The sequence below is a fragment of the Pan paniscus genome, chromosome 14 (assembly GCF_029289425.2).
Source record: "Pan paniscus chromosome 14, NHGRI_mPanPan1-v2.0_pri, whole genome shotgun sequence".
NCBI lineage: Eukaryota > Metazoa > Chordata > Mammalia > Primates > Hominidae > Pan > Pan paniscus.
In genome coordinates, this window is record NC_073263.2 from 48,673,924 (window position 1) to 48,700,449 (window position 26,526).

The 26,526-nt window shown below is 37.9% G+C and overlaps 1 long non-coding RNA gene across 1 annotated transcript in view; it reads right to left on the minus strand.

The window, feature by feature from the left end:
• Nucleotides 1-268: 268 nt before the first annotated feature.
• Nucleotides 269-26,526, minus strand: part of LOC134728801 (uncharacterized) — a 303,662-nt gene continuing 277,404 nt past the window's right edge. The window contains exons 4-5 of the long non-coding RNA XR_010109615.1: nucleotides 25,183-25,263; nucleotides 269-5,688 (exon numbers count right to left, since the gene is read on the minus strand). This is a non-coding gene — a long non-coding RNA (uncharacterized LOC134728801). The remainder of the gene's footprint in view (nucleotides 5,689-25,182; nucleotides 25,264-26,526) is intronic.

Genomic DNA, 26,526 nt, shown 5'->3' on the forward strand with positions numbered 1-26,526 from the left:
TATGTGGTCAATTTTGGAATAGGTGTGGTGTGGTGCTGAAAAAAATGTATATTCTGTTGATTTGGGTGGGAGAGTTCTGTAGATGTCTATTAGGTCTGCTTGGTGCAGAGCTGAGTTCAATTCCTGGGTATCCTTGTTGACTTTCTGTCTCGTTGATCTGTCTAATGTTGACAGTGGGGTATTAAAGTCTCCCATTATTAATGTGTGGGAGTCTAAGTCTCTTTGTAGGTCACTCAGGACTTGCTTTATGAATCTGGGTGCTCCTGTATTGGGTGCATATATATTTAGGATAGTTAGCTCCTCTTGTTGAATTGATCCCTTTACCATTATGTAACGGCCTTCTTTGTCTCTTTTGATCTTTGTTGGTTTAAAGTCTGTTTTATCAGAGACTAGGATTGCAACCCCTGCCTTTTTTTGTTTTCCATTTGCTTGGTAGATCTTCCTCCATCCTTTTATTTTGAGCCTATGTGTGTCTCTGCACGTGAGATGGGTTTCCTGAATACAGCACACTGATGGGTCTTGACTCTTTATCCAACTTGCCAGTCTGTGTCTTTTAATTGGAGAATTTAGTCCATTTACATTTAAAGTTAATATTGTTATGTGTGAATTTGATCCTGTCATTATGATGTTAGGTGGTGATTTTGCTCGTTAGTTGATGCAGTTTCTTCCTAGTCTCGATGGTCTTTACATTTTGTCATGATTTTGCAGCGGCTGCTACCGGTTGTTCCTTTCCATGTTTAGCGCTTCCTTCAGGAGCTCTTTTAGGGACGGCCTGGTGGTGACAAAATCGGTCAGCATTTGCTTGTCTGTAAAGTATTTTATTTCTCCTTCACTTATGAAGCTTAGTTTGGCTGGATATGAAATTCTGGGTTGAAAATTCTTTTCTTTAAGAATGTTGAATATCGGCCCTCACTCTCTTCTGGCTTGTAGGGTTTCTGCCGAGAGATCCGCTGTTAGTCTGATGGGCTTCCCTTTGAGGGTAACCCGACCTTTCTCTCTGGCTGCCCTTAACATTTTTTCCTTCATTTCAACTTTGGTGAATCTGACAATTATGTGTCTTGGAGTTGCTCTTCTCGAGGAGTATCTTTGTGGCGTTCTCTGTATTTCCTGAATCTGAACGTTGGCCTGCCTTGCTAGATTGGGGAAGTTCTCCTGCATAATATCCTGCAGAGTGTTTTCCAACTTGGTTCCATTCTCCCCATCACTTTCAGGTACACCAATCAGACGTAGATTTGGTCTTTTCACATAGTCCCATATTTCTTGGAGGCTTTGCTCATTTCTTTTTATTCTTTTTTCTCTAAACTTCCCTTCTCACTTCATTTCATTCATTTCATCTTCCATTGCTGATACCCTTTCTTCCAGTTGATCGCATCGGCTCCTGAGGCTTCTGCATTCTTCACGTAGTTCTCGAGCCTTGGTTTTCAGCTCCATCAGCTCCTTTAAGCACTTCTCTGTATTGGTTATTCTAGTTATACATTCGTCTAAATTTTTTTCAAAGTTTTCAACTTCTTTGCCTTTGGTTTGAATATCCTCCCGTAGCTCAGAGTAATTTGATCGTCTGAAGCCTTCTTCTCTCAGCTCATCAAAATCATTCTGCATCCAGCTTTGTTCCGTTGCTGGTGAGGAACTGCGTTCCTTTGGAGGAGGAGAGGCGCTCTGCGTTTTAGAGTTTCCAGTTTTTCTGTTCTGTTTTTTCCCCATCTTTGTGGTTTTATCTACTTTTGGTCTTTGATGATGGTGATGTACAGATGGGTTTTCGGTGTGGATGTCCTTTCTGTTTGTTAGTTTTCCTTCTAACAGACAGGACCCTCAGCTGCAGGTCTCAGATGGAAATGCAGAAATCACCCGTCTTCTGCGTCGCTCACGCTGGGAGCTGTAGACCGGAGCTGTTCCTATTTGGCCATCTTGGCTCAAGATTTTTCTACATGCCAGTAATTAAAGTTTTAGCAATATCAGTTAACATCCTTTCTGTTTCTAATTTATGTTTTAGTTTATTTCATAAAGTTTATAAACTACATTTTAATTTTATTTTCTTGTATTATCTTCTCATCTTTGAGCTTTCATTTCACTGATGTTAATCTCATCATTAAACTTTTGCTGTACTGAATATTCTTACTAAGAAATTTTGTTGTTGCTCCAATTATGAAAAACACATTTTCCCATTTCGGGTAGTTATTTTTCCCAGGCAAAATGCTTTGTTTGACTTTTACATGATATGTTTATTTGCCCTCTTTTTGGCTCTAGAATGTTTACATAATTGCCGTATTATTTCTGCCATGCAGAGTTCTGCCCAGATATCTATTTTCTCTGGTCACATGCAGATGGATTCTTATTTCTGGGGTCAGTTTATTTTTATCTCTGAGCTAGAATTTGAGGCTTTAATATTTCTTGTCCTGCTCGATGTGGGTCATTAGATATCTGTTTAACATATTTTCAGGGATGCTGCCATTTGTGATGCTACCATTTCATTATGTGGTTTCCAGTATTGCTGTGGTCAATGAAGTGGGAGAGGATGAATAATTTGTATCTGCTCTCAAGTACTTCGACGTATAAATGACATACATCATTTATGTTTAGATACCATTGATCAGAAATGGCATATGGCTCCAACATAACCGAAGGAGAAACTGGGAAATGTAGGGGTACTCTTAGAATACTTGATCATTACCATCTCTTCCATAGTGCTCAACATATAGTCAACATGTTTTTCTATATTTGTTAGCTTTCCTTTCTTTTGTTGGATTCAATGTCAGGTTCATCCCTCCCATGACAGGACTATTATAAATTCTATGATTATATTCTACCAGTTTAGCTATCACAGCACTGAGAGAGTTTCTTTTTCTCAATAGCTCTTGCAAATTCCCAGAGATAGATCTAACTGGTCTGACTTAGGTCCCACCTATATCCCTCAAATAATTACTGTGGTCATAGGAAAACAGTGCTATGACTGGCCAAGCCTGTGTGTCTGTTGTCTCTGAAAGTGGAGCAGTTCTGTGTGGAATACAGCTTCTGTAAGGTTAATATGTTTGTGGAGGATGATTTGTCAGAAATTATTCATAGGATCTTGAAATTCAGAGGAGCCCTTAATGTTAATCTTGCTCTTGAATCCTGTTACTCAAGTGTGATGAAAATAAAAAAAACAAGAGGTCTATAAATAACTCTTATCCCAAGTTAGCTTACTAACCTATTAACACAACAAAATGTCTATGTACATTTATATACTCTAAAGATATAAAGGTCCAAAAACGTTGTCACAGAAAAACCTTTAGTTAATCCCAACTATTATGGGTTGAATTGTGTCCTCCCCAAAAAGAGATGTTGGGCCAGGTGCAGTGACTTATGCCTGTAATCCCAGCACTTTGGGAGGCCCAGGCAGGTGGATCACCTGAGGTCAGGAGTTCAAGACCAGCCTGGCCAACATGGGGAAACGCCATCTCTACTAAAAGTACAAAAATTAGCCGGGCGTGGTGGCACATGCCTGTAATCCCAGCTACTCAGGAGGCTGAAGCAGGAGAATCACTTGAACTCAGTAGGCAGAGGTTGCAGTGAGCTGAGATTGCACCATTGTACTGCAGCCTGGGGGACAAGAGCAAGACTTTGTCTCAAAAAAAAAAAAAAAAGATGTTAAAGTCCTAATGCCCAGGACCTCAGAATGTGATCTTATTTGGAAACAGGGTCATTGGTGATATAAAGAAGTCAAAATGGTGCCATATTGGAGTGGGTGGACCCCTACTTCAATATGATTGGTGTCCTCATAAAAAGACTGTGATGTGAAGACACAGACACAGAGAGAATGTCATGTGACAGCAGAGGCAGAGATTGGAGTTATACAACTGCAAACCAAAGAATGTGAGAGATTACTGACCACCAGAACACAAGAAGAGGCATGGATTCTCCTACAGATGTCAGAGGAAGTATGGGCCTGCCAACATTTTGATTTTAGACTTCTACCCTCCAGAATTGTGATGCAATAAATTGTTTTAAGCCACCCAGTTTGTGATGCTTGTTATAGCAGCCCTAGGAAAGTAATATACCAACTTTTATATATTTTTTATTCAAAGACATCACTACTGTGCCTTAGCAGCATCAGGAAATGAATGCCTAGTAGTTGCCTGCTTTAAAGTTCCTATTAAATGCCCACTGTGTTCATTAAGTTACTTCTATACAGTAGCACAGGTATACTGGTGATAAATTCTTTCCACTATTTTATGTGAGAAAACATGTTTATTTCACCTTCATTATGGTAAGATATTTCCACTGGGTATAGATTCTAGATGAACTGTTTTTCGTTTGCTTGTTTATTGTTTCTTTTAGTACTTTAAAAATGCTGCCTTGCAGTTTTCTGGCTTACATAGTCTCCAGCAAGAAATCATCTGTCATTCTTATCTTTCTTCTGTACATATATGTCTTTTTTCTTTGGCTACTTTTAAGATGTTTATCTTTGTTACTGGTTTTAATCAATTTGATTACAGTGTATTGTGGTGTCGCTTTCTTCATGTTTCTTGTGCTTGGAGTATGTTGAGTTTCTAAAATCTGTTAGCTTATAGTTCTCATCAAATTTGGAAGAAAAATGTGGCCTTTTTTTCAAATTTTTTTTTCTCTTCTTCACTCTTTCTTTGGGGATTATAATTACATGTATATTTGGCTGCTTGAAATTGCCCAACAACTCAGTAACACTACATTTTTTATTGAGTCATTTTTCTCTCTAGTTCTTTTTTGGATAATTTCTATTGCTGTCTTGAAGTTCATTAATATTTTTTTCCTCTAATGTCTAATATACCATTCATCTTGTCAAGTATATTTTTCAGCTTTAGGTCTTCTATTTAAACCTCTTTACTATTTTCCATATTGCTACTTAACATATTCGGTCTTTTCTTTAGCTTCTTGTACATGTTAAAGTGAGTTGCAATTGTTTTATTGGGGTTTTCCCCCTGCCAGTTCTATCAGCTATGTCATTTCTGGGTTGGTGTCTACTTGATTTTTTTTTCTTTGCATTATGAGTTGTCTTTTTCTACTTTTCTGCATGCCTAATAACTTTTAATTTAATGCCAGGCAGATAAAAATATATTTTATCTTGTTTGGTGCCAGATATTTTTGTATTCCTATAAATATTTTTGACCTCTGTTTTAGGATGCATTAAGTTACTTGGAAAAGTTCAGTTCTTTTGGGTCTTACTCTTAGACTTTGTTAGGCAAGATGAGAGCAATGTTTCATGTAGGGTTAATTTTCCCCACTCAGGCAATCCATTCTAACTGGTGAAAACAGGAAATATTCCTTCCATTCTGTGACCTCTAATCATTTTGAGTATTTTTAAAATTCTGATCTCAGGTATTAGTCTCACATGTGCTTTTTTAATTATCTGATAAATACTCAATGTGGACCTTATGCAGATCAGATCTCTGGGGTTCTGTCTCTCTGCATCTGTCTCCTCTCTGCTACTCTGCCCTATGGATTCTAGCTGCCCTGGCTTTCCTGGACCCCTACTTCCATCTCTGCAAATCATGGAGACTCCAGGTTCTGTCTGGTTCCCCCAACCTGTACACACTGTGGAAACTCCTAGGCAATAAGCTGGGGCTATTGCATTACTCACCTTGTTTGCTTCCCATCTCTCAGGGATCACCATTCTTCATTGCCTCATATCCAATGCCTTGAAATGTTTTGAAAGATATCTTCTCAGAACAGGAGTCTCTGAGGAAAAAGAAAAAAAATATTTTGTCCATTTTTTTTTTGTTTCACATGTGGAAGGGTAAATCTATTTTTATTATTCCACTGTGTTTGGAAGTAAATTTAGAAAATATTTTTAATTTTGAAACATGAGTTAAATGTACTTTTCATAATTTTTCCTTTCATCCTTTTTGCCCTTTAGCTGCTACCCCTCATTTAAGAAGCTGTTAGCCATAAAGAATCACTGTACCCTAAAGGGTCCTAGCAAATGTGAGTGAGGCCTTGCTTAGCAGCAAAGAGTATGGACTAACTACTGAAGGCTGGTGAATGATATTATGGAACTCTCAGGGAATGATGCAAGAGCAGAACAGCAAGGACCTGGGGTCCACTCCTCATGACACCATAGCTTCACAAAACCCTTAGTACTTAGATGCACTGCAGCAAAAGAGGAAAATCCCTGAATTAAAGAGATTGCATTTCTTCCAATACAATAGAATACATTTAAATTATATAACTCTCTACATATAAAATATTGCACACCCCTGAGACAAATGGCATATTAGGAAAGAGGAGATGTTTGTTTTGGTGGGGGAAATGGGAGGATGAGGATGTATAAATTTTTAGCCATCTTGGATTGAGGTGATAATGACTTTATTAGAAATGGATATGGGTAAGAAGATATCAGGACAATTATGTAAATTTAGGATTCACATGGAAATTCCCATGGAAGTTAAAGAGGCCCCCTGAGGAAATGAGTTTAGAGTGATAATAAAAAGAAAGAAATGGTAGGAGGAAGTAAGGTGTGCCAGGAAGCGGAGAAAGAACATTCAAAGTAACTGGCAAACAAAGCAAGTCAGGGTTTGCAGAAGAGAGAGTTTTAAGAAGTGGGCTGTCGGTGGTATTTTGGGTATAGAGGGCATATTATGTTAGGATGGAAAATTCCCAGCATGCACGCTGACACTCCTACCTACTGCATCCTCAGCAGCCAGGATTGCACTACAATGGCATTCCTTGTAATTGGGCCCAGGCATATCCTCACAAGTCTTCTCAAGAAGGTTTTCCAAGTTTGCAAGATGAGACTTGTTTAGTCTATTGGATCTAATATTAGGGACTCTGACTTGTAACTTGACCTTGGCCCCGTGATTTTTTTCTTTCATACTTACACCTTGCCTGCTAGCCAAGCCAAATGTACTTCTAGTCCCTTTGTGTCTATTATTATAGCAACTTGAAATATCTCAATTTCTAATCATGTCTTATATTTGTATAACGCTTCACTGTTTACAAAGCATGGTTGTATCTTATATAGATCTCAAAATAGAAATGACGGGATGAGCAAAAATTATAGTCATAACTTGTGGCTGATATAACTGAGAATGACAAACCTTAAGTGATTTTCTCAACACTGCACAGCTACCAATTAGCAAAATCAAGGGAAAACAAACAAATATATCTTTGACTCCAAGTTGTACTCCGTTTCAGTTTAACTGGTTTTCCTCATTGTGTGGATAAGAGTTCTATTTTTTCATTCTCTGCTTTCCACCTTGAGTTCTGTAACACAGTAAGGCAGAATTGCTTTGCTTACCTGTGAAGGAATATCAAATTATTCAGAGGGCTACTTGTGAAAATCACTTGATAACTCATTGTACATTTGCTATTTTATGTAATTTACTTCTTATAGCAACCCTTAAAGGTAAATATTATTTTATGTATGGGAAAACAGAGGCTTGGAAAGTCCAAATAACTTACACAAGATGAGACAGTTGGTTGGTGGGGTTGGAATTCTAACCATCATACCATAGTGAACTAATTCTATTAGGCCTTTCCGGGGCATCAGTCTCTCTAGAACTAAAACTCTACTGAGGGCTATTTGTTCCTTTAGTTATTTATGCCTCAGACATTTATTTGGACACTCAGACCCCATGCAAGGAACAATGAAGGGTCCAAGGGATAAAATAATGAATGTTTGGGCCTTCTGTGAGTTCATGGTCCACACCCTGTCCTCTGTCTGAGACCCACACACCTAGACCACTATTGTTCCTTGACATGCAAAGCAGTTCATTATTCCTGGAAAAGTCAAAGTGGCTTTTTTTGTTTCATAGTTAATCCTGGGAACTTGATTCTTCACTATTTTATATTGCTCTCAATTTGGAGCCTATGTGGATAAGGGCAGAATCTGGAGAGCACCAAACCTTTTAGCAGCCTGTTCTTTGCTGGCATAAAAATGTCCTTATTTCACTGGTGCAAATTTTGTCCCTTGAGGGTAATGTCTGGGCAAACTGACAATGCGTGGGTGGTTGTCATCACCATCTGCATTTTGCCTTGTAGGGAATCTTAGAGTAGCACCAGCTGTTATATATGATTTTGGGAAGTTCTGAGTCCTCAAGGAAAAACACAACATAAGGACAAAATCCTCTTTGCTATAAAGAGAATATAAGTGTATAGAACCTGGGGGTGGAGTGAAGGGCAAAGTGATTTCTGCATTTGTTATAGCTAGAGTTTGCTTTTGTGAATACCTAAGTACTGGCAAGACAAGAGAAATGCATGTAAATTCAGAACATAAAGTCAAGAAACTTGTATTTATGTTTGGCTGGTGGGAAAATGTCATCACAGTGGACATTCAAACTTTCCACCAAAGTTTCAGAAGAGAAGAGTAAACACAGAATTCCCAGGGTCTGGGGTGCAGCCCTAGAAAGGGGCATTTATTTTTAGATTCCTGATTTATCATAAAAATTCATGATGTATCTGTGTCTGTTTAACTATGAAGATAATGCTTTCCCACCAAAATCCTGGAAAAATAGATGCCCTAGGAAGACATGATGTTTGTCCTGGGGCTTTGCTTACTTTCTTGTGCATCTTGTATATATGCCCTAGTTTGGTTAGAATTAAGGTACACTGAGAAGCAGATATTTGAGGGATAAAGGTATGGCTTACTTTTTCTTTTCTGAGAGAAGTTAAAGAAAGTTAAATGTGGTGACCATTTTTTCCTGACAGTTCATCACTATAGACCTTTTAGGCCTCCCAAGGGTGAAGGGTCAAATTAGAGGAGACCTAATTGCTCAGATTTGTTTCATTCCAAGTTCACCCTGGGATGAGGACTTAGCTTTGAGAAAGGTTTTGGATGTCATTTATCTTACCTCTCCAGCTTGGTGATTGGCATTTAAAGGCTTCAAGATATTGTGAATGAAAACCATTTTTAGGAGCAGTACTCTGTTTGACAAGACAGTCTCCAATGTCATCCCCATTTGGAACTCAGCCACTCTGTAGTCCTTGGGATCACCTCAATGTCACAGGGGCTCTTGCAGGCCTAATGGAGCCGATTTAAAATGGAACCAGTTCTTACAGATCTGAGGGTTTATATTTATATCTGTTAAAGAAAGTGCTTTGAACTCAACAGGGGTGTTGATAGAGGATTAATTGTTTAATTCTATGAGAAACTTTGAAAACAAGAATTTATCATTATTTTTAAATTTACACGTGGACATTTAAAGAAATGCTCTATAGCTGTGTGCATAATGCTAGAATATGATTTAATAAAAATAACTTACAAAGAACCTTGAAAGGTGAACAAACTTTCTTTCAGTCCTTACATATTACTAAAGAACATTTAAGCTTATTAGTTATTTAACAGATTGTATTTCAATTTGCTATGATCTATTTTGTGAACATTAACAAAAAAAAATTTAGTAATTGACCTGTACAAAATTACAGAGTATCCAAAGTATGCAAAGGTTTAAGGCTGTCCCAAAACTCAAGAAATTAACAGTTTATGAAGTTGGAGAAAAATCATTATCTCATATTTCCAGAGGTCATATATTCACGGCTTGTTCTATGGTCTGACATAATACTTCAATGTCTCTTTAAATTATATCTTCCCAAATTTTCCCAGTTAGAAATAATCCCTCTCCCTCTTCCCACTCTTTCACTCTCTCTCTTTATCCTCCAAATCCCCCATAGCATTTTGGTTGTATGAATATTGTAGCACTTACTATTCTCATCACAGTCTTTAGTATAACAAGAGCCAAACTGTGGCTTCTACATGCCAAGGGCTCCATCTTAATTAAAAACAACAGCAACTTCCATTTATGAAGAAGATTTTATGTGTCAAATGCTAAGCCAAATGTTTACTCTTCAAAGTAATTTTATAAAATAGGTGTTATTACTGTTATTTCAGAGGTAAGGCAGTTGAGGATTAATGATGCTATATAACCTGCTCAAGATCACAGATTTGGAAGGTAGGAGTTGTGAAGTACAAATGCAGGCCTCCTAACTTTTGAGTCTTTGCACTAATTGGGACTTCATACCAGCTTCCAACACGCAACATTTACCATTGTTTCTCTCCCACCTTCACCTCTCGCACTTGCCACAGTGCTTTGATGGATGCCCCATAACTCATTTAGTTGAATGAACATGAAAGATAATACATTGAATGTAGCCATTTATATATAATGAGCTTCTTACAACATAAATTGTATACAGTTGGCTCATTTGCCAATACAAAAGATGGACCACAAACAAAATCCTGATCTCTTGCTGCTTTAGTCCATTTTTCACAGCTATAACAGAATACAACACACTGGGTAATTTATAATGAACAGAAACGGACTGGCTCACAGCTCTAGAGGCTGGAAAGTCCAAGATCAATGGACTGGTGTCTTGTAAGAACCTTCTTGCTGTGTCATCTCATGATGGAACTGCAAAGAGAGGGCATGAGAGAGAGCAAGAGGAGACAAATTTGTCTTTTAATAAAGGGTCCACTCCCATGATAATATAATTAATTCATTCATGAGTGCAGTGTCCCCATGATCCAAACATCTCCCTTTGGGTGCCACCTCCCAACACAACTGCATTAGAAATCATGTTTCCAACACATAAACTTTGTGGGATACATTTAAACCATAGAACTTGCTGTCTTCTCCTGGAAGAAGCCTGTGTTCAGCTTTGGCCATGATCTCTGGTTGTTTAACCCCTTTTAGCAGCCAGATTCCCTGCAATCTTTCATGTATACTTACCTTTCCTGATGTTGATCCTGGTATTATCTCCTGCCATGATATTCAAGCATGCAATCCAGGCATGTTATTAGATTTAATGCACTAATCTGAGTAAATTTACTGAAGGAGAAGTATCTTGCTTCTCCCCTCCCAGGAAAAATGATAAATGAACCTCTCAAAACTATAGATAACCTTATCAGACTAAATTAGTTCCATCCATGCATGCATGCATTCATTCATTCATTCACTTAGTCATTCTCTCAAATGCTCCTTCATTCTTTCAACAAAAAAATTTTTTAGAGCTTGACATAATTTCTACCTTCAAGGAGTTTACATTTAGTGAGGGCAACCAGCAGCTAACTAGATGATTATAATAGTGTAAACACTGACCCTTGAACACAGTAGTATGGTGACAAACTGCCCTGGTTTGCCCAGGACTCCTGGGTTTTCTGGGATATGTGACTTTCATTTTTTCAAAAATGGTATAGTTCCTGGCAAACTGGGACACTTAATCACCTTAGCTGTGGGAGTATAGAAGAGGCAACCCATGATCCTGCTTGAAAAGGCAAAAGAACATTTCCCAGAAGAGGTGGTTCTAATGCTGGAATTTCAGACCAGGCAGGTGGGAGGTTCAATTCCTTAACAGCCTAGCCCAGTGGTGTCCACCTCATATTCTCATATTCTCCAGGGATCTCAGGAAGAAGGAGGCTCGTGACGCTGGACTGGACATTTCTTCCTCCTCTTAAACACACACACACACACACACACACACACAGAGAGAGAGAGAGAGAGAGAGAGAGGGAGAGAGAGAGAGAAAAAACAAGAACATAGGCACAAGCAAGCAGGCAAGCAGGTTTGGCCTTTCTGAATGAAATTCAGCTTTTTTGAAAATTATTTTTAAATTCACAGTGAACCATCTCATACATTTTACTTCTTTCTGTAATCAAAGCTTGAGCCATATTTCTGGGCATCTAAAGTAGGATGCATTTGGAATTTTAAATCTGCTGTATTTAACTCTGCAAATATCAAAGAATGAAGAATCTTTATGAGAGGAAAAGGGCAGCTAAGCACTGTAGCAGCCTTCTCATTTGCTGGGTGACACTGAGTCACTGACGATGGTTCCTAGGGTATGGCAGAGTCACTACAGAGGCTCTCATGAGTGATCCAGGCAGGAGCATAGGCTGGAGCCACTGCTGAGGGCAGATGTTCTCTGTTTCAGAGGCAGAACACATCTCTGGAGGCTTGCTATGTAAGGGTGGCACAGAGCTGCCAGAAAACATAATAATTGCTGTGATTATGATTATAAGTGCCGTTTAATTGCTGTTGCATCATGCCAAATATCTTGGGAAGAAAAAAGTAGGGCCTTATGAATAAATGATCACTTAAAATATTTAAATAGATGATTATAATATATGACTTTAGAATACTTGACTTTACCCTGAAGCTGAATGTTTCCTGCAAAGTATGGCAAATTCATGGTCAGCAGTAAACAGTTTAGATGTCTAGTAACTTGAAATACATACAGTGCACCCTTGCTTAAGAAAACTTGTGTACATCTGAGTAATGGATAAATCAGACAGTAATTATGTAACATGGGGACTTAGGATAATTATTTCAGGAATGTATTGAAAAATATGTTGTATTGAAAAATGATCTGCTTTTAATTGTCCATTTCCAAAACAAAAAACAATCTTGAAGTTTACATAAAACTAAGCTTGGTTGAGAATGAAAGTTGTTTCCTCAATTCCCAAATCTCCCTTCTATGTAGTAAAATACAAGTCTAATATAACATAGTAGAAGAGTTTTACTATAAACCATAGTTTATCATAAGACATAACCCACCCCACATAAGTAGAAAGCCCTTTGCTGAGAGGAAAAGCAGAGGAATTTAGTGACAATGTCACTAGGATGGGAATGTTGTCACCAGAGTCCCTGAAAGCAGACCTAGCACCTCGTATCTCCTGGGCCTTGAGCAATCAAATCCCAACAAAAAACCCAGCTAGGTTGAGAGGGAATGAAAAAACATTCTGGCTGTTGCTCTGTTTCTGGGATCAAAATGGTGCAAAAGCAATGAAGCTGTGAGTAGAAGGAGTTTTCTTGATAGATGGACCTGTAATAATAGTCTACAGTCTTCCACAGACTGCATACCAGGAATGTGGATCCATGTAGGGGAATAGGAAGGGACCCAAGGTCAGAAGACAAAGGCTGCAGGGCAGGGTTTGGCAAACTGTGGTCTGCAGGCCAACTCCTGTTACAGCCTACCTTTTTACAGCCCTGAGATATAATTTAAAAAAAATTTTAAAGGACTATAGGAAAGAAGAAGGTGAAGGTGACAGAAGAGAGGGAAGAAAATGAGAGGAAAAGGAGGAAGGAACAGGAGGAGGAGAACAATAGTAAACAACAAGAAAAGTATGTGACAGAGACTGCATGTGATCTACAAAGTCTAAGGTATTTACTTTCTATCCCTGTATAGAAAAAGTTTGCTAAGCCCTGTTATAGAGCGCAGGGACCTCATATCCACGGCAAATTACAGTCACTGTAGACTTCAGCATCAGGAGCCAGGACAAGGCCAAAAGTCCAAGAGGGAGTAGGAACATCCAGGTGGATACCAGCACAGAGTCCAGAGCAAACCAGGCACACCACTAAAGAGACCAGGAAAGCAGGAAGGAAACCTATGCCACAGAAGCTTCTCCTCATAAATCCATGAGGATAAATAAGGTTCATCCTGAATCCAGACATGTCTCAGAAAAGGGGAGAAGGAAGGAAAACTCTGATGGGAAAAGAGGAATGATTGGGAGTTTGAACTTTGAACTGAGTATCACATGTGGCTGAGTTAACCTGAAAAACAAAGATAGTGTAAGCTTAAGGTTCTTCTTTTTTTTTGTATTTTAAGAGATGGGCCCTCACTCTGTTGCCCAGGACTGTCTTGAACCTATGACTTCAGGGCTGGTCTCGAGCCCCTCACCTCAGTCTCCCAAAGTCCTAGTATCACAGGCCTGAGCCACTGTGCCCAGCCCCAGCATATTTATCTTTTTTTTTTTTTTTTTTTGGACACACGGTTTCACTCTGTTGCCCAAGCCAGAATGCAGTGGTGTGATCATAGCTCACTGCAGCCTTGAACTCCTGGACTCAAATGATTCTCCTGCCTGAGCCTCCCAAGTAGCTAGGACTACAGGCATGTGCCACCATACCTGGCTAATTTTCTGATTTTTTGTAGAAACAGGGTCTTCCTGTGTTGCCCAGGCTGGTCTTGAACTCCTGGGCTCAAGCAATCCTCCTGCCTCAGCCTCCCAAACTTGGGATTTCAGGCATGAGCCACTGCACTTGGCCAGGCTTCTTTTTCTGTTGTTGTTGTTTTTTTAAATTATTATACTTTAAGTTCTGGGATATGTGTGCAGAACATGCATGTTTGTTACATAGGTATACATGTGCCATGGTGGCTTGCTGCACCCATCAACCCGTCATCTACATTAAGTATTTCTCCTAATGCTATCCCTCCCCTAGCCCTCCATCCCCCCAAGCAGGACCTGGTGTGTGATGTTCCCCTCCCTGTGTCCATGTGTTCTCATTGTTCAACTCCCACTTATGAGTGAGAACATGTGGTGTTTGGTTTTCTGTTCCTGTGTTAGTTTGCTGAGAATGATGGTTTCAAGCTTCATCCATGTCCTTGCAAAGGACATGAACTCATCTTTTTTATGGCTTCATAGTATTCCATGGAATATATGTTTCACATTTTCTTTGTCCAATATGTCACTGGTCATCATTCGGGTTGGTTCCAAGTCTTTGCTATTGCGAACAGTACTGCAATAAACATACGTGTGTGTGTGTCTTAGTAGAATGATTTATAATCCTTTGGGCATATACCCAGTAATGGGATTGCCGGCTCAAATGGTATTTCTAGTTCTAGAACCTTGAGGAATTGCCACACTGTCTTCCGCAATGGTTGAACAGGCTTCTTAATTTGGGCCTCTTACCTTGTTTTCTGGGATGTTAGAATGGAACTCTGGGAGAATGGTTTCAGTTAGGATGAGCAAGTCTTGGAGATCTGTTGTGCTGCGTGGTGACAATAATTAATGTATTGTGTGATTGGAAATTGCTAAGAGCTTAGATCTGAAATGTTCTCATCACAAAAACTAAGTATGTGAGATGATGGATGCATTAATTAGCTTGATTTAAACATTTCACAATGTATACATACATCAAAATATTTTTGGGCTGGGTACAGTGGTCCACATCTGTAAACCAGCCCTTTGGGAGGCTGAGGCAGGTGGATCACCTGAGGTCAGGAGTTGGAGACCACCCTGGCCAACATGGTGAAACCCCGTCTCTACTAAAAATACAAAAAATTAGCCAGGCATGATAGCAAGTACCTGTAATCCCAACTACTCAGGAGGCTGTGGCAGGAGAATCACTTGAACCCGGAAGGCAGAGGTTGCAGTGAGCCAAGATCATGCCACTGCACTCCAGCCTGGGCAGCAAGAGTGAAACTTCTGTCTCAAAAAATAAAATAAAATAAATTATATATATATATATATATACACACACACACACACACACACACATATATATACACACACACGTGTATATATAGTTGTATACAGTGTATATATGTATATATAATTTTTGTCAGTTATACCTTAATAAAACAAAAGAAAAATTGAAAAATTTTGAACTTAGAACTGAAGTTCCCAACCTTTTTGGCACTAGAGACCAGTTTCATGGAAGGTAATTCTTCCACAGATGGAGGGGTCAGGGAGAGAGGTGGTCGTTTTCAGGATGAAACTGTTCTACCTCAGATAATTAGCCATTAGATTCTCATAAGAAGCACACAGCCTAGATCTCTCGCATGAGCAGGGCACAATAGGGTTCTTGCTCCTATGAGAATCTAATGCTGCTGCTTATCTGACAGGAGGCGGAGCTCAGGCAATAATGCTGGCTCACCCACCACACCACTCACCTCCTGCTGGGCGGCCCTGTTCGTAACAAGCCATGGACAGGTACCAGTCAGTCCGTGGCCTGGGGGTTGGGGATCCCTGCCTTAGAAAGTGTGATCTTTAGGTGTTTCCATTGTTTATACCTTGACAGAGATGCTGAGAAATTTTAAACAAAGTTGCAAGTTTCGAAGTCAAGGCTAAATGATAAATGTTAAGCAATAAAAAAGTTAAAATAATGAAAAGTTTGAAAAAAACTAAACTAATGAAAAAAACAGAATTTGATTTCCCAAGATTCATTTTAACTATTATAAACAGTTGCTAAAATTGTTCTGAGTTTGGGAGCTAGAACATCTGTACTAGGAAGAGGACATTTAACTCTGTGATATTCGTAAAACATTTGTTTTCTCAACACCACCTCAGAAGTTTAAGGTATCACATGAATGGTCCTATCATGCATTACTAGGGTAAACCTGGCCAAATCTAATTAATATTTTTGTTTTTCATGAACATGTTTTAAATGTTCAGTATTAATGTCACTATGACTGAAATATGCGTTATGGATCCTGAGTATTTTTAATATTCTCCTGCAGCACATACAGTGGTTTTGGTTGCATCCACTTGAGTCTCTAACTCAGTTTCCTGCAGCGAGTTCATCCTGTGAAACAAGCTGCATGACTTAATGCCCCAAGGCTCATATATCCCAAAACATATTGAGGTCCCCACTCAGTCTAATTCAAGTTCTTACCTAAAGCCGTCTGTAATTTATTTCTGGGATACATTGATATCTTTGAGATTAATAACTTGGTAGGTCTTACCTAGTAAGGATTAAAGCTCTAATACTTAGAAGATCACAGAAAAGAAACACACTGACACTGGCTTGTCTATTGCATATTGGTCTTTTTTATTAATTAATAGGTGTTATTTTTTAAGAAGAGTTTTAGGTTTACATGAAAATTGAGCAGATAGAGAGTTCCCATGTACCTCCCCACAATTCCCCACATTATTAACATCTTACATTATAACAGTAGATTTGTTATAATGAATAAGTCAAATAGACACATTATTATTAACTAAACTCCATAGCTTATTTTTTATTTCCTTAGAGTTTCCCTAATGTCTTTTTTCCTGCTCTAGAATACCACATTATATTTAATCCTCATGTCTCCTTAAGCTCCTCTTGGCTATGAAAGTTTTTCAGATTTTTTGATTTTTGACGACTTTGATGAGTTTAAGGAGTACCGACCAGGTATAGTGTGAGGTGAACGTGGTGGAAACCCCTAAGGTCAGGTATATTGTAGAATGAGCCTCTAGGAGTTTGTTTTGCTCACAGTTACACTGAAGTTATGGTTTTAGGGGAGGAAGCTTACAGAGATAAAATGTCTCTTTTTGTTTTGGTGTGGATAGACTATTTTTTTTAGCAGTTTTAGGGTCACAGAAAAACTTAAGAGATTTCTCATGTCCTCCCTGCCCCACACATGCATAGCTTCTCCATTATCAATGTCCTGTAACAGAGGGGCACACTTGTTATCATTGAACCTACATTGACACGTGATTATCACTCAGAGTCCCTAGTTTACATTAGGGTTTACTCTTGGCATTATACATTTTGTGGGTTTTCACAAATGTGTAATAATATGTATCCACCATTATAGTTTCATACAGATACTCGCACTTCACTAAAAATTCACTCTTCTCCAGCTATTCATCCTTCCCTCTTCCTAACCCCTGGCAACCACGGATCTTTTTTCTGTCTTCATAGTTTTGTCTTTTCCAAAATATCCTATAGTCAGAAGCATACAGTATGTATCCTTTTCAGATAGTCGTCTTTCACCCAGTAATATGAATTTAAATTTTTTTCTCTGTTTCTTCATGGCTTGATAACTTATTTCCCTTCAGTGCTGAATAATATTCCATTTCATATTCTAAATGTCCTACAGTTTACTTAACCATTCAACTATGGAAGGACATCGTGATGGTATTCCAAGCTTTGGCATTTAAGAATTAAGTTGCTATAAACATTCGTGTGTAGGTTTTTGTTGGACAAAGAGTTTTTCCAACTCTCTGGGGTAAATAGCAAGGAGTGTGACTGCTGTCTTCCACAGTGGTTTTACCATTTTGCATTCCCACCACCAATGACTAAAAGTTCCTGTTGCTCCACATCCTTGCCCGCATTTGGTGTTGCCAGTGTTCTGGATTTTGGCCATTCTAATAGGTATGTAGTGATTATCTCTAAAATGCCATTTTCATGTTCAGCCCACACATAAGGAGAGATGAGTTATTCTCCCCGTCTTTAGGGTGAAAAATCTGCATAATTTATTTCTAATACTTCTGCATAAGAGAATTCTCTCTCCTTTTCCATTTATTAATTTATTTAATTATTTATTTCAGTATGAATTCATGAATATTTATTTTACACTATCAGTTATAATCCAATACTATTTTTCATCTTATTACTCAAACTGTTCCCACTTCGGCCTTTTGGAGCCCTTTCATTTGGCCTTTGTACCCTCTTGACATACCCACATCAATAATATTTTGTTGTTTTTGTTGTCACTGTTTTTGACAAGTCCTTACTTTTTTTTTTTTTTTGAGACGGAGTCTCGCTCTGTCGCCCAGGCTGGAGTGCAGTGGCGCGATCTCGGCTCACTGCAAGCTCCGCCTCCCGGGTTCACGCCATTCTCCTGCCTCAGCCTCCCGAGTAGCTGGGACTACAGGCGCCCGCTCACGAGGTCAGGAGATCGAAGTCCTTACTTTTTGGCACTACAAGATCCCCTGTTCTCCTCTTGCGTATGTCCTCCCAGACCTAGAATCAGTAGTTTCTTCAAGCTTCCCTCGTTCCTTTTATCTCAAAATCATATTGAAAACAGAGATCTGTCTGGGAGTTGAATGTGTTTATTGCTATGGGGGTATCACTTCCTTTTGACCCTCTCAGCTAACAGAACAGAAACATATACGTATATATTTGATAACTCCTATATGCATACATACCTATAAATATTTCTATGTGTAACCATCTGTATCCATATTAAACATAAGTTCTTATGATATCTCCAATTCTAATCCATTACCACATGTGTGGATCATTCTAACCTCCTACCCTTGCTTATCCGTAAACTCCAACAGTGAGAAATTTGACTCCTACCATCTGCTGTCCATTTACTGATTTGCTCAAATCCAGTAAACAAGTATAGCATGATCAGAATTGTTAACTTGCAATCGAGAAGGAAATAGCTTTATCAACTAGAGTACAATGATTCCATTCATTTCCAGAGTTACTTAAGTCAGCACCTCTTCCCTACCGCCTCTTCAGTGAAGCTGCTTCATACAGTTGTAACAGAATTAGATTCTCTTGTCATGGTCTGTCTTCCTTTTAGGGATCCTTCAACCTCTATTACATGATTTTTTAAAGATGTGCATACATCGAGTTCACTCTGTGTTGTACAATTCTATGGGTTTTGACAAATGCATAATGCCATAGATCCACCATTACAGCATCATACAGAATAGTTTCACCATAATAAAATTCCCCTCTTCTTCACCTATTCATCCCTTCCCTTTCCCAGAACCCCTGGAATCATGGATCTTTTTGCTATCTTTATAGTTTTGTCTTTTCCTAAATGTCATGTAATTGGAATCATACAGTATATAAAATTTCAAATAGAACTCTTTCACTTAGAATCATGCTTTTAGAATTCTTTTACGTCTTTTCATGGCTTGATCTCTAATTTGTTTTCATCACTGAATAATATTCCATTGTATGGATGTACTATAGTTTATCTGTTCACCTAATGAATACATCTTGGTTACATCTAGGTTTGGGTGATTATAAATAAAGCTACTATAAATATTAGTGGGCTGGTTTTTGTGTGGACATATGTTTTCAGTAAAATTGTATAAGTACTCAGGAGCACAACTGTATGGTAAGACTATGTTTAGATTTTCTAGAAGCTCTCAAACTGTCATCCAAACTTGCTGCACCATTTTGCTTCCACACAAGCGAAGAACGACAGCTTGCATTGCTCTACATTCTTGCCGGCAATTGGTATTGTCAGTTTTTGTTAATGTTAGCCATTCTAATAGGCTAATTCTAATAGTGGTAACTCATTTTCACTTTAATCTGCAATTCCCTAATGACAAATGATATTGAGCATCTTTTCATATGCTTATTTGCCATCTGTATATCTTCTTTTGTGAGGTGTCTGTTCAAATCTTTTTGCAAGTTTTAATTGGGTGTTTGTTTCCTTCTTGTTGAGTTTTAAGAATTCTCTGTATATTTGGATATGAGTCTTTATTAGATATGTGTTTTGCAAATATTTACTCTCAGTTTGTGAGTTGTCTTTAATTTTTCTTAACAAATGTCTCTCACGTGGCAGAATTTTATATTTTAATAAAGTATAATTTATCTATTTTTAAAAGGTTGGTGTTGTATATAAAAACTCAAGCCCATTGTTGCTTAGATTTTCTCCTGTGTTACCCTCTAGATGTTTTATAGTTTTGCATTTTACATTTAGAACAGTGATCCATTCTTAGTTATTATTAATGGAAGGTAAAAGGTCTGTATTTAGGGTTTTTTTTATTTTGCATAAGGATGCCCAGTTGTTCCAGTAAGATTTGTTGAAAAAAAAACCTGTCTTTTTTTCTATTAAATTTGCCATTGCTCTTTTGTCAAAGATCAGTTGACTATATTTTTGTGTCTATTTCTAGGCTCTTCAGTCTGTTCCATTAATCTATCTGCTCTTTTGCCAATACTATGCTATCTTGATTAATGTAGCTTTATACTAAGTTCCAAAGTTGCATACTGTCAGTCCTCTGATTTTATTTTTCTTCATCGATATTGCATCTTCTATTCTGGGTCTTTTTCTCTCTTCATAGAAACTTTAAAATTAGTTTGTTAATATCATAAAATAACTTGCTGGGATTTTGACTGGAATTGTGTTGAATCTACAGATTATATTGGGATAATTGACATCTTAACAACTCTAGTCTTCAGGTCCATGAACATAGACTATGTCTCTAGTTATTTAAATTTTCTTTCTTTCTCCAGAGTTTGATCATTTTACACATACTGATTCTACAAATATTTTGTTAGATTTTTTGTGCTAGTGTAAGTTGTATTGTGGTTTTAATTTCAAGTTTCCAATTGTTTATTGTGAGTATATGGGAAATCCGTTGATTTTTCTGTATTATCACATCTTGTGACTTTGTCATAATTACTTAGTTTCAGGTGTACTTTTTGTTAATTCTTTAGGACTTTCTGAATAGACAATCATGTTATCTGCAAACAAAGATAGTTTTATTTCTTTCTTCTCCATCTGTGTATAGATTACATCAACTGACTTTCAAATGTTGAACTAGATTTGAGTACTTGCAGTAAATCCCATTTGGTTGTGGTGTATAATTATTTTAATATATTGTTGAATATGATTTGCTAATATTTTGTTGAGGATTTTTGCATTTGTCTTCAATTTTCTTTTCTTATAATGTCTTTATCTAGTTTTGGTAGTTAAGAGAATGCTGGCCTCATAAAATGAGTTAAGTATTTCCTCTGCTTCAAATTTCTGGGAGAAATTATAGGATGTTAATATCATTTCATTCTTAAATGTTTGGTAGAATTCACCAGTGAAACTGTGTAGGCCTGGTGTTTTCTTCTTTGGAAGATTATTAACTATTGATTTCATTTCTTTAATGTATGCATATTGAGATTACATATTTTACTTGTGTGAGTTTTAGCACATCATGTCTTTCAAGGACTTTCAACCAAGGTATCAAATTTGTGGGTGTAGAATTGTTTGTAATATCCTTTATTATCCTTTTAATGTCTGTGGGATCATTTGTGATGGCCCCTATTTCATTTCTGATACCAGTAATTTATGTCTTCTCTATTTTATTTTTGATTAGCTTGTGTAGAGTATTAATTTTGTTGATCTCCTTAAAGAACCAGCTTTTTAAAATTGTGGTCAAAACACGAGATTTACCTTATATGATGACAGATACAATGCTGTACAACAGATGTCTAGAGATTATTTATCTTGCTTGACTAAAATTTTATGTCTGTTCATTAGCAACTTCCCATTTCTCCCTCCCTCCAGCTCCTGGCAACCACCATTCTATTCTTTGTTTCTATGAGTTTGACAATTTTAGATATCTCATATAAGTGGAATTATGCAGCATTTGTCTTTCTATGACTGTCTTATTTTACTTAGCATAATGTTCTCAAGTTTCATTCACGTTATCATATGTTGCAGCTTTTCCTTATTTTTTCAAGGCTAAATAGAATTCCATTATATGCATAGAACATATTTTCTTTGTCCATTCACCTTTATATGGACATTTACATTCACCTTTATATGGACATTTAGTGGTTTCCACATTTTGACTACTGTGAATAATGCTGCTTTAGAGAGCATCTGTTTTGCTGTTTATTGCAGCAGTATTAACAATAATAATAAGAGATAAATAATATCCCTTATAATAAAAGAGATAAATAATATCCCTTTCAGTTACTCATTTCAATTCTTTAAAATAAATACCCAGAAGTGCGATTGCTGGATCCTATGGAAGTTCTATTTTTACCTTTCTTGGAAACCTTCATTCTGTTTTCTATTGTGGCTGCACCAAAACCTTCATTCTGTTTTCTATTGTGGCTGCACCATTTCGTATTCTCATCACCAGTGTGCAAAGGTTCCAATTTCTCCACATCCTCACCAACACTTTTATTTTTTTTAACAACTTTTAATTTTTGTGGGTACATAGTAGGTGTATATATTTGTGTTTTTTTTAAGAAATAATAGCCATCCTAACAGGTATGAGGTGATAGCTCATCATGGTTTTAATTTGCATTTCCCCAATGGCTCAGTGATATCAAACATCTTTTCATACACCTAGTGACCATTTGTATGTCTTATTTGAAAAAAATGTCTCCTCAAGTCCTTAGCCCACTTTTTAATCATCTCATTAGGTTGATTTTTGTCTATTGAGTTATAGGAGTTCATTATATATTTTGGAGATTAACCCCTATCAGGCATTTGGCTTGCAAGTATTTTCTCATTTCATATGTCACGTTTTTTTTCTGCAAGAGTTAAGATGGCTTCTTCACTCACACATGTGGTGCCTCCACTGGGATGCATGGAACCCCTGGGCCCAGCTGAGCAGTCCATGCTAATATTTCCACCTCCCTCCCACCTCTCCATGGGGTCTTTTAAGCAGCACAGCCAGATATCTTTATATGGTGAATCAAGTCTGCCTTAGTGAGTGTTCCAAAAGAACAAGTCCCAGTGTCCAAGGTTTATCAAACTTTTGTTCATGTCACACTTGCTAATGTCTCATTGGCTACAGCGAATCATGCAGCCAAGGGCAAGACAGTATGGGAAAGGGATACACAAAGGAATGAATATCTATAATAGCAGTCTAGCACATTTAGTATGTCATTAAAAGTAATGTCATTACTTTTAAAAAAATTTAGTATGTCATTACTTTTAATGACATACTAAATATTGATGAAGATGTGGAGCTACCAAAACTCTCATAAATTGCTAATAGGAGTGTAAATTGGTACAGCCCTGTAGGGAAACATTGGTGGAATCCACTAAAGCTAAATATATACTTACCTATGACCTAGCAGTTCTGCTCCCAGCAGAATTGAGTAATCACATTCACAAAAAGACTTATATGAGAATGTTCCTAGATTTAGTCATAAAATCCCAAAACTGGAAACATCCCAAATGTATGTCAACAGGATAATGGATAAAAATGGATAAATAAATTGTGGAATAGTCACACAGTGGGATGATACATGGCAATAAAAAGAACAAAACCTCACTTCAGCCTAGATGACTCTCACAGACATTATGTTGAGCAAAAGAAGCCAGACACAAAAGAGCACACACTATTCCCATTTATAGAGTGACCAATTGCTCTCGTTTTTGCACTGAGAAATCCACATCCCAAAAACCCCTCAGCTCCAGGCAAACCACAATGGCTAGTCATGCTACATTCATACAGAGTTTAAGAAGACGCATAATTAATCCATGTTTATAGAATTAGACTAGAGGGTACCTCTTGTGTGCATTTTGAATAAAAAAAGGGCAAGAAGGAACTTCCTGCAATGTGAAAATACTCTAACTCTTGAACAAGATGGTGACTACTTGAGCATATACACATGTAGAAATTTACTCGTTGTACATTTAAGGCTAGTGCAGTTTATAGACTTTATTAAATGAGCATTATACCTCAAAACAAGTTTTAAAATAAAAAAACAAACGAGCAGAAAACATGTCTGTAGCTTACTGACTCTGTGACCTTGGCAATTTTGTAAAACCCTCTGAGCCTAGCTTTCTCCCATGTAAAGTGAAGATAATGATTGATAATGGGTAATTCCCATGGCCGTTGTGAGATTAAATTAAAAGGGTTAAATTTTATTTATAAAGCACCTAGCATATATTAGACACTCAATATTGGGTCACATCTCTGCAAATCTGATGGGAAATGTCTTCCCTAAGGGAAGATTTTCTGTTTCTGGAATTTCACTCCCTAGAACTTTCCATGCTTGAGTCATGCATTAGCTTTTGACAAGTTATTTTATTTAACTCTCCCTCTTGGCAATAGCTACCTGTGATGACACACAAAGCGGGAAACTACATCCCAGCAGCTACAAATAATAGCAAGCAATCTTTTGAACTATTTGCCTTGAGGAAAGGCTAAAAAGTTATTGAGTCGTGAGTGCAGTTTGCCACGTCACGATGTATTTCCCACTGTTTTCTTAGGCTATTTTCTTTGCCTCCTTTAAGATATTTTCTGGAAACTTTTGCTGAACGGTAGCCAATTGTGAGCGAAAGCTTCTGTAACCATTCTCTTGCTGAAAGTAACTCGGAGATCTCATTTTGCCACATGGAAGACAGCAGACTCTCTACTTCTCTTCCCTTAGGTCACAATGGCCTATAGGATATTGCTTTTAGAAGCAATGCTATAAGGAACCCTTTTTCTTGCACCAGTAGGAGGTAAGTCAATTCTAAGTGCTGGGCAGCATGTTTTTGTGCTTGCAGGTCCAGAACTGTGCGGACCCATTTCATTCACTTGCTTTTATGCCTTTATGGAATAAAATGTTCAGGTTTCTTTTAGGTTAACTCCCTGAGCATCCAGAAAGTCTACAATTTTTGACTAAGAATTCTTGTGACTTTGGGAGGCAGCTCGGCAGAGGTCCAAGAATACTACATATGCCTGTCTTCCTGTGCAGCACCAAGTTCTATTTAATTCTTCATTTGCCTCCCTTTACATAATGTCTGGGAAAAGTTCACATTATAAGCAAATATATGGAAGCATATTCTTTAACTACAAAACTCTTTTGAGTGGCATTTTGTGAGAATTATTCAGAGATTTGAGTTTAAGAAATATGTTCCTATATGTTGTTTACAATGAGGATCATTCTAATTTCCATGAAAAAAAAATGAAACCTGAATTTGAATCCAACTCCACTCTATAAAGCTGTGCAACCTAGAAGGAATTACCTAACTTGCTGCATCTGAAAACTGGGAATACTAAATAATACCTATGCCTCTAGATTGTTGTAAAGAAGTCATAGGAGTTTAGTACAACATCACCTCCATAGTAAGTGCTTCATACGTGAAGGGTTTGTGCCTTTATCCTCATTCAAACGGCTTCTCAGGGCTCAGGAAGTCCACCTGGAGACCAGAAAGGGAGGACAGAAATCAGAATGATAATATCTTTACCTCATCCACACAAACCAGTTCAGACACATTCAAAGTTCTTCAGCCCAGGGTAATGTTTCACCTCCCTTCTGCATTTTGCTTTTAGTTCATTGCTCACCATTGGGAAGTGTTCTGTATATTGAGTACATGATAAGACCTTCAGAAATGTCAAATAACAAAGCCATTAGTTGCCTCAAGAAATTAGCTGATCCTTGCCTGCTTGTTTCTCAGAAAATCAGTAATTTTTTTCCAGGTTTTTGAAATAAAGGAACTGAGTCTTACAGAGCATTGAAGATTTTAAGGCATGCACCGTTTTTCCCTTTTCTTCTGCCTTTGTATCCACACGTCTCAAAGAAATTTGGCACAGATTAGAGATACTGGCCCAGAGCAAGAATGGCTTGTACATTATGGTGAAAAGAATTTCTAATTTATTTCATACAAAGACTTAGCCACATATTTTGCCATTTTTTTAATAGTTTGAATTCCATTTGCAGCATTTAGTCTACTGATTTGATGCTGGCAATGATATAAAAATTTGGCTTTATTGAAACATGTTGCTTGAATTTAAAGCATACTGGGGTATTTATGGCCTCTGTTAACTCGTTTTTTAAAACACCCACTAGTAGAATGACTTCATTGGTCAGCATAATTGCTCGGCTCTCTCCCTCTCTGGGGGTTGGGAGGGAAGTGGATGGTTTAGAGCTTAGAAGTAGACTCAGTAATATGATTTCACGAAGTCAGAATTGCCAATTCCTCCCCTCCATGTCCTCCATGATGCCTGGCATTCTAAACAGAAAACCTACTCCTTCATTAAGGCTTTATTTCTTGTTTTATTATTTTTTAAAAGCAAATCCCTTTGATTGGCACCACTGTTCTATTCCTGGGCCCTGGCGTGCCCTCCTGTCTCAGTGATATTAAATGTCAGGAAAGGTCGGGCACAGTGGCTCACGCCTGTAATCCCAGCACTTTGGGAGGCTGAGGCGGGAAAATCATGAGGTCAGGAGACAGAGACTATCCTAGCCAACATGGTGAAACCCCATTTCTACTAAAAATACAAAAATTGGCCATGCATGGTGGTGCACGCCTGTAGTCCCAGCTACTCAGGAGGCTGAGGCAGGAGAATCACTTGAACCCAGGAGGTGGAGGCCAGAGTGAGCCGAGATTGTGTCACTGCACTCCAGCCTGGGTGACAGAGCAAGACTTAAATAAATGTCAGGAGAGCAATCTGAGGTGAAT